Raw genomic sequence first — 14,075 nt, forward strand, 5'->3', positions numbered from 1 at the left:
CAAATGATACTTTCTGAAAGGTATGAGGTCCCTTTCCTAAACAGGGTTATTTGTTTGCTTTAAAGTTATAAATACATAAAAGATTTTATGTAAATCATGTGTTTTTAAAGAAACTCATACATATTTTTTTCTTATTTAGAGAAATATTTGATTATTTGGATGCAGTTTTTTGTTTGCAAGATATTGCCCCCACACCTGCACAATGGATTATGTGTATGATTAAATTATTATTTTAAATATTATTTAAAAATACCAAGATTACAGGGTGGACGAGCCCACGACAGGGTGGACAAGCACACGACGGAGTGGACACATAAAGCAGAACACAAAAAGCATGACAAAATATGACAATGAAACATTTATTCAACTTAAAAAAATAAATATATAATTGCATTCTCAATCACATTGATATAACTGAGAATTTAGAATGGCCTCTCTGGTTGAGATGAAAAAGGCAGGGAGTTCAAAAACCTGCCCGTCTTTTCAGCAAAATGTAAACATAAGGAAAATTATAATAACAAAACATGACAAGGCAAGTACATTAAATGTAACAATTTTTTTTTATTTTTTATTTTTTTTGTGGCCAAGAAATATTGTAGTAAATAAATTCTGTCAATTTGTAACATTTGCAACACATGGAACAACTTGCCCCAAACTGGTATCGCCGGGCACTTTCTGTCGCAATTTCTGCCGCACTCAGAGGCATGTCCTGAGAACAGCAATGATTTTATGTTTTTTATATATAACAAAATAATATCTTGTTATATTATATTATATTATATTATATTATATTATATTATATTATATTATATTATATGTTTCCATACAAGGTAATATAACATTTCTATAAATTGCAATATTAACTACAAATGAATGCTATGTCCACCCTGTCATGTGTATGTCCACCCTATCGAGTCTAAGTGGCCGACAGGGTGGAACTTTGGAACAACGACAGGGTGGACATTTTGAGCTTCAATTAGCATATTAGCTTACAACAAACTGTGAATAAGTAAATAGTTAATCTGGTTGTTGAAGAGAATTTGGTATATTAAAACATACATATTTGGAAATTATTGTATTTAAATCACTTCCAGTATATTTTATGCCGACAGGGTGGACATATTAAAGGAACACTCCACCGTTTTTTGAAATAGGGCTTATTCACAGTCTCCGCTACATTAAGATACCTGGGCAAAAGCATTTTTGTCTCAGTGCATGCATTGTCTTAGTTTGGGAGTGCCAACGCTAGCTTAGCTTAGCACAATGAATGGAATCCTAAGTTGTCAGGTAGCATGTCTTGAGTAAAAGTGATAAAAAATTTTTTTTTTAAAATACTTCTTGTGGCTTGCGTATTCACAACAAGTACAAATAGCAAATCAGATTAAGACTATGCGATCTCCTAGGCAGATATTGACTTGGGACTATATTAGGGTGAATCACAGGCGAAGCACTGCTACCTGGGTGCAGTCATATCACACAACAGCTGAAATCCCTAAAATTCTGTCAACATACCGGCGTGAATATTAGCTGGCTATTTTTCCGACAGTAGACATAGTGAATGGCGATGGACATGGGGGATTTTGTGCGAGATGAAGAGGGTGACTTCTCAGACAGTCATGATACAGAACCATACCTCTAAGAACCGAGTTTTCAGAAGAGGAGGTTGCGATCGCTCAACAGCCTGAGGACGTGAGGATGAGAGACAATTTCTTCACAGGTAACGATAACAGCAAATTTTTTCACAGGTAACGATAACAGCAAAAAAAATTTCAATCATGTTGTTCACGCTAAACAGGTTGAACTCAACATGAGGTTATAATAGATGAGGCAATTTGAACCATACTCTATATACAGCTTCTCAGCATCTGTCTTACAACTGATAAAGACACAGATTCACGTAAGGAAGCGTAATAAAAGACAACTTACATGTGCACTTTTTTCTGCATGTTCTTTGAAAATGGATGGGACGGCCGTATCCTTCAGACGTAGTCTTTCTGGTAGTATATAGCGTTTTTTTCAATATAATCCTCCGGTGCAAAATGCTCTTCGCAAACACGATACTGGCTAATTTTGTAGTGAGGTGTTGAAGTTCAGCTATCCAGAGCAGCTAGCCATCGATTTCTCAGTTCCACATTCGGGGGAATTCTGTGAAACATTACATTCGTGTATGTCCTTTGCTCGTTCTCACAACCTTTTTCAGATAATTACAATGTTTGCTGTAACTTCTCATACTAAACACAATCCAAAGGCGAAGATACTCTGTGCAGGTCAGGTCATGCCGGTATGTTGGCGGAAGTTGGGGGATTTCAGCTGATATGACTGCGCCCAAGTAGCAGTGCTTCGCCTGTGATTCACCCTGATATATTCCCAAGTCAATATCTGCCTAGGAAATCACCTAGTCTTAATCTGAATTGCTATTTGTACACGTTGTGAATACACAGGCCACAATAAGTAACTATGTGTTTTTTTTATTTTTTTTATCACTTTTACTCTTGACATGCCAACACATGACAACATATGATTCCATTAATTACGCTAAGCTAAGCTAGCGTCGGCGTTGCCAAACTAAGGCAATGCATGCACTGAGACAAAAATGCTTTTGTCCACCTATCTTAATGTAGGGGAGACTGTGAATAAGCCCTATTTAAAAAAAACGGTGGAGTGTTCCTTTAAGCTTTGGCAAAGCAAGTAAGCAAACTCATATGAAGAAAATTTGTTAGTTGTAAAATCAGCAGCTACTCACCTCAGCAGTTGAATTTCCCGCCACTATAGAGATATAAAAATCGGTCCTGATTTTACTAATGGGGGTGGCCTATTCTTAAAGGGGCAGATTCCACAATACGACAGGGTGGACAACAATTTAAGGGACATGGACAAACTCTTCTTTTTTATTAAATAAAAATATTGTTTTTATTATAAACTGATCAATACACTCAATTTGAGTAATATCTTATTAAACAAAATATTAATAGGAAAAAATAAATATGATTTAACTATTTTACTCTCATTCAAATTTGATGAGCAGTGCCTGGGACATAGCAAAATAACATACATCCTCTTATACAAAACTATAGAAAATCTTGAAAATGTATCTACAGAGCCAAATAATGCTACTGCTATGAATAAAACAACTTCGCCTTATATAACACACCCTTTCATAGTCATTTGTATGTTAAGTTATAATGAAAAATTAGTTATTTATGTTCAGGACACCAAAAGGCACCCTACAGTGATATTGACCCTTGTAATATAGTTTATTTACCGTGAGACACAAAATGCGTTTTCTCCTATAGAACCATAATACACCAAAACACAACATAAATTCACAAAAGACATACATTTTATTAGCTTGATGTAATCCAAATCTTTAGAATCCATACGTTTGCAAGAAACATATCCAAATTCAGCCCTTTATCCAGCGATCTTCATCTCCATTCTCATCAGCGACCGTAAACGTCAAATCCCGCGCTCGTGATGAATTCAAATTCAAAAATTCCGCCCTCAAGAAGCGTTACGACATGTTTTACGGCATGGATATCAAACGCTCATTGGCTCTCGCCTGCTTCGTCACAAATTGCGACATTCCGTGTTCCAGTCGGTGTGCTACATTTGAAAAGAAGAAGCGTGCGCACCTTCACAGTGCGAGCCGAAACCGGATTAACATTTTCATGGATTAATAACTTAAATTCTACTCAGAGAGGACTGCGACTGCAACACATAATGATGTCAACGGCTTTTGGTACCGGTTTTGACATTTTCGCAATAAATAAATTATTGTGATTATTGTCTGTCTGTTATGTTTTTCTTCATAATTGTAGCATACGTAGTTTTAAGGAACGGTTATGGGTAGGTTTAGGGGTAAATTACGAGTAGGATTAGTGGCTCAAAATATATTTTAATGCTACATTGTTAATAAAACTGCCATTTGCCTACACACCTCTGTCCATTACGTTTTATCCTTTTTATATTCTGTATATAATGGGTATGTTTAGGTTTAGAAGTAACGTTAGGGTTAAGGGATCTCACAATTATCTATAAAATGGTAAAAGGGAAATTATACAGATATCTTTATGATATGAAATATACGCAAATAGTTAACGTTTTGTAGCTGAAAAAACGTAATTATGTTACGTTTAAATGTTGCAGATACGTCCATATTATACGTTTCAGCATCTATGAAACATACAAAAAAGTACGTTTTCTATCTTTGAAAAAAACATATTAATACCTACGTGTTAACAATGAGAGCAGGCTGAATTATTTCATTTACATAATGAGCAATGCATTCATTTACGAGTAATCAGAACAAGTTTACTTGCAAAGAAAGCCCTGCTAGTGGAATTGCCATCAGCCAACTGAAATTGCTGAAACGTCACCCCATTCATAGTGATAAACTGTTGAGAGAAATCATATCATGAACTGCATTTTGCAGACTTAAACAAAGCCTAAGCAAACCTAGCAGGCAGGGGAAACACAGGAAACCGTTAAAGCAGAATAGGAAAAAGCTAATGACAAGAGAGTAACAACATCTTTGAGATGCATTTACATAATCTGCAAAATTCACTTCACTTTTTAGTTGACATGTGACACAAGAGGAACTATATGCTATATATATATATATATATATAAATTTTTTTTTCCCTTTCCATTACAGATGTAGGTTTATTTAACAACCCTGTGTCGAGAAAAAAAATATATGTCTGTGGGTAAATTTTTAGAAAATGGTATTGTATTGCTTGTATCACATTTCATGGCATTTTCAAAGTGAAACATCCAGTGATTGGCATTGAATAGCATGTTAAATTTTCTTCAAAACAGTTCAATGTGGCAACATTTTATTTAAATGGTTCTGCATTATAATGTATCCTGGCAGAATACATGTATCATGGCATTTTGTAAATAAAAGTGGCACTAATAGGTATGTTAATTTGAATAATAATTTAAAGTCGGCTTGAAACGGAAGTTGAGATTGTCATTTTTTCCTTGTTGTGACGTATATTCAAGTGAAACGGCTTCTGAAATTATAAAAAAATGTAGGGCGGGGCTTGATTTCGTCCTTCGGGAACGTTCTTGGGCGTTGCAAACAAAATGGAGGCAGATTTGAATGCCAGTTTACATTCAGTTGTGGAGGATTTCTCTCCACCGGACTCCCCACCGTTACCCTCCCATGAAGGATTTTTTATTGAGGAGCCCGGCAACGAGGACGAGCAGCTACATTTTCATGCAGGAATCAGCCCATATTTATACGAGCCTCCCGCGAACAAAGATGAGTCAAGTCAAGTCATCAGTCAAGTTCACCCTCGAGAGCATCTCGATGTGTCCAATGGTAGGCTATCTATCTTATCTATCTCATCTAAATCTAGTTATTTACCTTAACTGTCAGTCATAACAATAACCACCATGTTGCTGGCTGCAATGACTGACATGTTCTCTGAGAGGCGGTGCACCGATAGCCGCACCCTCATCGGCTCGGGCCGCACCCTTTCGCCATGCCTCGTGACCGAAAGAGAAGAGAGGTCGTTTCGAGGGGGGAGGGAAGGGTAATGTATTTGATTAAAGATTATAAGGGTACATGAATAAAAAAAAATAATGAAGTGCACAGATAAATCATTTATAATAAACATTACAATATTACATATAAAAAGAAGATTTGTCAAATTTGATTTCATGCCGACTTTAAATGAGCTCTGTCGCATTTGAAATCAACATGCCCCCTACGCTTAACCTAGCCTGGTCCCACCAGACTCTCGTACATTTCATTTGTACATAGAGTCTGGCACCGCTCCATTGACCGGGAACTCTATTGAAGTCTAAAACTATTGGATCTGCCCAGAGTCACTCGCTCTGCCATAACCAATCGCTAATGTTTGGTCATGACAAATGTATTTTCCCGAACCCAGTGGGGAGGATGGCCACCAACAAAACTAAGCAAAGATTGTTCTTGCTCCGGCTTTATCATCTTGATATTCGATAGCGTTGCCACAACGGATCGAATGGCTTCGCTCGCATCTTTCTCCGCTCCCATTACTGAATTACAACTCAAAATAACGCACGAGTCGACATCAACGTCCTCGTTCTCAGCCACTCCCTCTGTTCGCTGATTGGCCCGTTAAAAATTGATCGGAGAAAACCAAAGTCTACAGCAGAATCCCAGACGTAGTACTGAAGGAAAAAGAAAATTGGGCGGAAGTACGAAGGAGGGCGGAGTCAGGCTACGCTAAACCTAACCAATAGTTAAAAAAAGCAATTATGAATTTTATGAATTATAAAAAAGCATTTAGTCCTAATCATGTGCAAACATAAATATTTATTAGTTAATAATAATGCACTATGGTAAAAGTGTTTGCATCATGACTTTTTTTGAAAGTTATTGGTAAAGTAGTGCTGCCCATCTAAACAAATTGAATGTGGGGATGGAGAAATGGGGGGCTGCTATACTGGTTGAAAGTGGTAAAATGTTTTAAGGGAAATTAAGAGGATTTCTATCTTGCATACAGGCATTTATTTATTTATTTATTTATGTATCTATTTATTTATGTATTTATTTGTCAGTGTGCAACCTCACAGCAACAAAGTCTACCTTAATTCAAAAAGTTTGTTTTGGGACCAGTTCGATCTTATGAGAAAACAACCTACTTTACCAGTAGGCAATTTCATATTAATTTGTTTGATTTTTAGCAAAACAATAAGCATGAAGGTCCACCCCTAAACCTAACCCTCAGTGGTGCGTAAGCTTGTATTTTTTTTTTTTTAAAGTGTGAATTAGATTGTACAAAATCATATGAATTCGCCACAAAATTTGACAATTTTTTTTTACAAATTGTCATGAGAGTGACACTGTGTGGTGTTTGTGCCACACACAATTCATAACTGTTGCTCACTGCATGTCTTGATATTCAAGAAGGTGTTGTTTAGAATCATTTTAAGGGCTTCAAAATAAGAAAAATCCTTAAATCCCACCCTCCAGGGTTAGATTTAATGAACCATACTGTAAACCATCAGTATTTTTGGGTATGGCATGCACTACTTCATAATATTTAGTGTATGAAGAAGAACAGCCGTGTGAATTGAAATAACAGATTCTGGCGGCCCTTGCTTTTCTGGTTCCATAAAGACCATGGTGCACCTCGGAAAAAGGCTGCAGGCTACAAAACAATGGGGTATCTCAATGTTGGCTGCACAAATAATACAAGAGGAGTGTTTCAGCTGGAAATGGGACTTTGTTCAGGAGGTGTCTATGAGGATGGTATTCATCCACTCCAAAGGGAGCACAGAAGCCAACTAGTGAATGACAGCCATTGAAAAAAAAGACCCTACTGTGAAGAAATAGCAATGAAGTCATGTGTGAGAGAAAGTGTTGGAATACATCAACAACAAACTGTGAAGGATATGGCACTGTGTCGACGGCAGAGCTACTTTTGTTAGACCTTCATGCTGATAGTATTTCTCTTGTCTTTTCTTATTCATTCGTAGGTGATGGAGCAAATACAGAAAATATTGCATTATTCCCAAATGGACAGAGGTTTGACTTGATCCAGCCTGCTGTGCTGTAGTTTGGGAGGGACATTGTGTCCACTCACACAACAGAGCGGATCGCAGCATCACAGGAAGTGAGCGGGACATGTTTCAGGCTTGGCTCTGTGCGTTTGTTCTTGAGTGTGTTTGATGTCTCAGAGTAAAGGACTGTGTGTGTGTGTGTGTGTGTGTGTGTGTGTGTGTGTGTGTGTGTGTGTGTGTGTGTGTGTGTGTGTGTGTGTGTGTGTGTGTGTGTGTGTGTGTGTGTGTGTGTGTGTGTGTGTGTGTGTGTGTAAAAGAAAGAAAGAGAGAGAGAGAGAGAGAGAGTAGGTGCGGAGGGGGAGGGGGAGGGGGGGGATGGTGACAGTGATTGGAGAGCTTGAGAAGGGAAAGAGCAAAAAGGGAGACACAGGGGAGAGATGGGAAAAACAGCAGGAAAAGCCAAGGTCTCTCTTCTATCATTATCATTTAGCTGTCAGTTGGAGTCCGATCTGAGCTCGGCCCTGGACCACTATACCCTAGCCCCATCTGCTCCCAATAAAGCCCGACAAAAGATTTAATTTGAATAAATGTCCCATTTCTTCCCCTCATTTTATATGACTTTGCTCATCAGGGACACTGATATTGAGATGGCTTTGGAGGACAATGGTAAAAAACTTGAGTAAGAATTTGCATGTAACAGCTGAATCGCTCAATGCAGCACTTCTGAATCTACAGTGTCACAGGACTATAAATTATATTTTACTCAATTTGATTATAAACTATTACAAAGATAGTATGTAGCTATAGAAAAAAATCTAAGTTTATGATCTAAAATTACATTTTTAGTACCGGTCAGTGGTGGGTGACTTGATGAACACTGTATTTCTAGCTAATTTTTCATGGAAATCAATTACACACATCAGCTCTATTGCTATTTGCTAGGACTTTGAGATGCAATACAATTTCAATATATTGTAGGGTACAGATGTGCCAAAAATAAGTTTGAGAGTTATTTTGAGGTCATTGTGTTCTTAACACTATAACGTAAATCATAACACTTCACCAGAAGTGAAAAATCAGACTTGCAAAGATCAAAAGTGACACATACATAACCATGCATGATTTAAATGTTATCTAGAAATTGTTGGAGCCTATAAGGTTACAATAAGGCTGACATATAGTTGGAAGGTTACTTATAGTTAGTAGAATGTATAAAGTGGACCATCGAAATAAAGTCTAACCAACTGCTGATATGCAAACAAGGGGAGTACAAGCTACTTTTTTTTCCCAGGTTAAGCACTATATAAAATAATTTTGTAATATAATTTTTTTTAAGTAGAGTATTAAAAAAAAAAATATATATATATATATAACGTTTAGTGACTTGAGACTCAACTTTGACTTGTGAAAAAAGACTTAAGACTTGACTTCGACTCCAGCATTAAAGATTTCAGAATAATGCACTGTGAACTAACATAAACATTTTGATTAACATTGACACAGTTTAATAAATGCTGTAAAAAATGTTAGTTAACAAGTGAGAATGTATTGTAAAGTGTTATCGTTATTGAAGTTAATCACTTAAAAAATATTGTAATGTTAAAGGTGCAGTAATTTATTACTTGAAAACATTTTAAACATGAAATAAAATGTGTTTTTGTGAAGAGTTATCTGAATGGTGCCAACTCACATGAGATTAAGACTCTACCATCTCTACTTATCATTTTCAGTAAAAGTATTTTAAAAATATTTATGGTGCAGGTCACCCCTCTCAGTGCAGTTCACCGTAAAGAAATGTCCGTCTTAAGGTAGGGACATACTGAACCGACGCCAAAGAACTAGCGCTGATGAAAGCCGTCTGTGTTGTCGCTTCTCGACGACAGCGTCAGGGAACAAAAGCTGCACCTGGACACACCAAAATGACTACAGCCACTAGCATGTGCATGCTATGCCTGTGTGCAAGGAGATAACTGTCTATTTAAGCAGATATATTCGTCTATATTCATCGTTCAAAAAGGAAAAGCGAAATTAAGACTGGAGGTATACAAAGCTATCTAAAAGTTATCGTTTTGTGAATACATAACTCCTGAATAAAAATAAAAATGTGTTTGGTCTGATTTTTAAAAAAATGTTTTTATTGTAAACGGATTTGATTGGTTTGTCGATAGTGAGTTCGGAAATGCATGTGATGAGCGGTCTTATTAAGCGAGACTTTGAGTCAGTCATTCAAACGATTCGTTCAAACGGCTGATTTATCAAGAATGAGGCAATTGTTTAAGAATGGGTCATTGAATCTTTGACTCAACCGATTTGTTCAAAACACTGAATCATTCAGTGATGACAACACGATTGTGAGTGTTGCTGTGAGACGCGCTATGGTTCTGCTGTGATCTTTGTTTGGATTGAAACTATTTTCGCTGCTAAAATACAACAAAAACAGTCGATATTTCGTCTAAAATGTAAGTGACTTAATATGAATTACTTGTTTATTGAACTGTCATATGAAATCAGTGTCACATTTAAATCATGATGGTAATCAGCACTCTTGGTCGTGTGATGTTGGTTAACTGTTATCATATTGTAAATATAAAAACATTTGAATATTGCACATTTGAACTCCACATTTTGAATTTTTATGGCAGTGTGTTAACGGAGTTTCTTTTTTGTGAGCTGTGCTCATTTGTTTCGATGTAGCCTATCCTCGAGAGGCTGCACGAGCGTGAGAGTTGCATTTTTAAGGTCCCTGCACACTGAGTTCGAAAACGAAACTTTCGTATCCATTTTTTTTGTATTGGTCATTTGGCTGTGAATTGTAAAAAGACCACTCAAAATGCTTGCTACCTGATTTCAGAAGCAGCCACTAAACTAAGACTGCCCTGCTCTCAGTTATTGAAGCTCTGAGACTGACAAGAGCAGCTTCCATATCCTCAGTACTCATCTTGCTGGATCTGTCTGCTGCTTTTGACACAGTTAACCACCAGATCCTCTTGTCAACCCTCATGATAAAGCACATCTCTAGAACCCACACTACAGTGGTTCAATTCTTACACCTCAGGCAGGGCCTTTAGGGCGTCGTAGAGGAGTGAGGTGTCTAAGTCGCATCATCTAGCTACTGGGGTGCCTCAGGGCTCAGGGCTTGGACCACTTCTCTTCTCCATCTACATGTCACCATAAGGATCTATCATTAAGAAACATGGTTTTTACTATCACTGCTACACTGATGACACACAACTCTACCTATCAGTCCAGCCAGATGATCCAACGGTAGCTGCTCGCATCTCAGCCTGTCTGACAGACATTTCTTGCTGGATGAAGGACCACCACCTTCAACTCAACCTTGCAAATATAGAACAGCTTGTGGTCTCAGCCAATAAACACTTCATCACAACGTCTGATCTTAATCAACCATAACTCCATTCAGGACATCCAGGAAACTTGGAATTGTGATCAGTTAAACTTCACAGACCACATTGCTAGAAATTATCGGTCATGCAAATTTGCCTTATGCAACATTAGGGAGATCAGGCTCTTCCTATAGGAACATGCTTCTTAACTCTTTGTCCAAGCTCTCATTCTATCATGACTGGAATATTGTAATGCTCTCTTGGAAGGCCTTCCATCACGCACTGTCAATCCTCTGCACCTGATTCAGATTGCTGCAGCATGAGTGGTCTTTAACAAGCCCGAAGAATGCACATGCCACACCTCTCTTCATAAACTTGCAATTGTTGCCAATTGCCGCTTGCATCAAATTCAAGGCACTGGTGTTTGCCTACAGAACGTCTTGGTTACGTATGTAGTCCATGTTGCGACTAATTGGGATCATGCTTCGGGAGCCTGTCATCTTTGAGGACTGTTAAATCAGAAGTTGTATCTGTTAACATTGGTTACTGCACTGTGAAGTAAAATTAATCAATAAACTGTATTTTTGGTAACTAATATTAACAAAGTTTAAAGCTGTAAATATAACGGGTGGGGAATACTGACTGTTTGACAACCTGTGAGGGCGGGATAATGTCTATGTTAAGACATAGACATTATAACATAATGACATTATTACATAGACATTACGCAAGTCTTCTCTTTTCACAGGTGCGTCCAATATTACTAATGAGCCAGCGGTGTAACACGATTGGCAGATCCACGCAGTGGCAACCATCTCAATTGATTCCTGGCAGCTAGAGGCCTATGATATCAACCAATATCGTACTATTCGTCCTGATTGAGGAAAGTGATTTACGGGTAATTAAACTTTTGAGTAGTGACTAATTATTCTTTCATGTTTTGCTCAAAACCACATTCATTACTAAATCAAATTAGTTGTTTGTAATAATCAGCTTAAGTATGCTGTGCACTGATCATGTTAAGCAGAAATAACTTAGGATGTTAAGTTTCTGTATGGGGAGGGGCGGAGTCATTTGAAATTCTCCCCGTGAGTGCCGAGTGAACTGTCGAATGAAGAAGTGCCCGCTCCTGGCACCGTCGTGGCTGTGAAGAAGGCTGTTGGTTTTTGAAATAAACATTGCTTCAAGTCGAATGGTGAGTGTTTAAACAAAGTATTTGTAAGTAACATTAGCTTTCCTGGAAAATTGACCGACCAAATGAGTGGTCCGGTGACAAGAAGTTAGCTAAACGGTAAAGTTAACATAGTGCTAACGTGAATGTTGACAGTTTACAATGTTAGCACGTGTCTGCATGCTTGTGACTGAGGCTAGCTTATCTCTGTTGAATATTCAAAATGGTCAATTCGAAATGGTGTTTGTTAAAGTTGTACATTAGTGATTTATTGCTTCAATTGTGGTAACTTAGAGAACTTTTCAGTGGACGAGGTCATACTTTTAGTAGTAGTAGTACTAAAGTTAGGAAGAGGTTGGTTGTGGATTTGTGGTGGGCTACATATAAATTCCAACTGAGTTGTGCTAAAGGTTTTCTTTTGTTCTTTTATTTTACAGGTTCTTGTGAAGATGCAGTGGAAGTGTACACAGTTTTTCTCAAGGATGTCACAGATAATATGAATGCGGTGTCATATTCCTTCACTAAACAAGTTGGAATTGTTACCTAGCAGTTTTAATATCTGTTTAATGGTTATAGCTGCAATAACACATTGGAGTGTTACTTTGCAATGTTTTATTAAAATAAATTGCATTAAAACATTGAAATGTATTGTTTAATTTCTTCCCTTCCAGTTTGTTAAAACAAATGTATTTAAATACAATAATCTCATAGTCAAAATATAATAAAGGACAAAAAATAACATTATTTATATGAATAAATTATTATAAGTTGTAAAAAGTAATGTTTCTCTTAATATTTGTTATATATTTCTTTGCATGTTTAACTTAAAATACTTAGTTTAAACAACATGACACAAGGATACAAATTATGTTCAGTAATGATTTTGAGTAATGACTACTAAAGCAAACTTGATTTGTCTACTGCATTGACTTAAGGTACTGTTAATACAACTTAACCCATTAAGTTTTACCTCGTGTAAAAACTTAAATGATTTAAGGCAACAGATTTCCTCGCGAATTTCTAGTAAAGTCAACTAATTTGGGATAAGAGTGTACTTACGAATGAGTTGGCACTGACGTGTATCTGTTTAGAATTTATTTCCCTGCCCCTGTTTCGCAGCTTGGATCAAGGGTTCCGGTTCCACCACAGGCCTTTTGGAGAGTACTGGAAACTGTCCAAAGCCGTGAATTGTGTGTGCAACTGCAGTCTACTACTTTCTTGCCGTTAGCGTCTTCCGTGTGCACGACGAGCGCGGGGTGGGCTGGGTCATGAGTAAAGGACTTTTGACAGTGTCTCCAGCCTTTCGGCTGTGCCCCTGCTTTCGTCTTCAGGCAGGAAATTCAGATCCGCTACCCTCGGATTATGAACTACAGATGGGGCCTACGCCAAAGAACTTGCTAAATAATTGCTTGCTGGGCTGTCAATAAATTAAATTAAATGAATGCTTTGTTACATCATTACATCTCCCGAGTCTTTCTGGTAGAACTAATATAGTTGTAGAATTGTATCTCATAATGTGTGGGGTTCATTTTGCAATGCTTATACCTGTACGTAATTATACCTGCTATTTGCTTTTGCTGTGTAAATCTTAAGTGTGACTGTGTGCTGTGCTAGATATTCGTGTTATAGTCTCTCACTGTTTATTTTCTGTCCAGCCAGGAGGTGCCTATTGTAACATTCCACCTAGCCATTGAACTGGAGTAGTAAGCTACATTTACTGTGTATGTTTTCGCCTTCCTGGTCATACATTTTACCGTGTATAGTTTTTAAAACTGCTACTTAAATTTTGCACTTTTATGGGATTTGTGTATATCGGTTACTTGTATCACAAGGGAAAAAGTCCTTCGTGTTTTGTACTACCGTTACATAAATATATTGTTCATAGTTAGTTCATGTTAACTAATGCGTGAACTAATGTTAAAAAAAATAAACCTTATTGCAAAATGTTACCAATATTAATGTTAATAAATAAACAAAAAATACACAAACAAAATCCTTAATGTCATTATAAATAACTAGTCAATATTATACACTGCTCATTAACATTGTGACACACCAGTAGT

General features: G+C 37.2%; 1 protein-coding gene across 2 annotated transcripts in view; it reads right to left on the reverse strand.

Annotated features, from left to right (window-relative positions):
• The window catches only part of grid1b (glutamate receptor, ionotropic, delta 1b), an 816,517-nt gene that overhangs the window by 450,083 nt on the left and 352,359 nt on the right, over positions 1 to 14,075 (reverse strand). The gene's annotated exons all lie outside the window — the stretch shown is intronic.

Source organism: Siphateles boraxobius, unplaced genomic scaffold, assembly GCF_051911475.1.
Source record: "Siphateles boraxobius isolate OS27281-9 unplaced genomic scaffold, OSU_SipBor_1 55, whole genome shotgun sequence".
Taxonomy (NCBI): Eukaryota; Metazoa; Chordata; class Actinopteri; order Cypriniformes; family Leuciscidae; genus Siphateles; species Siphateles boraxobius.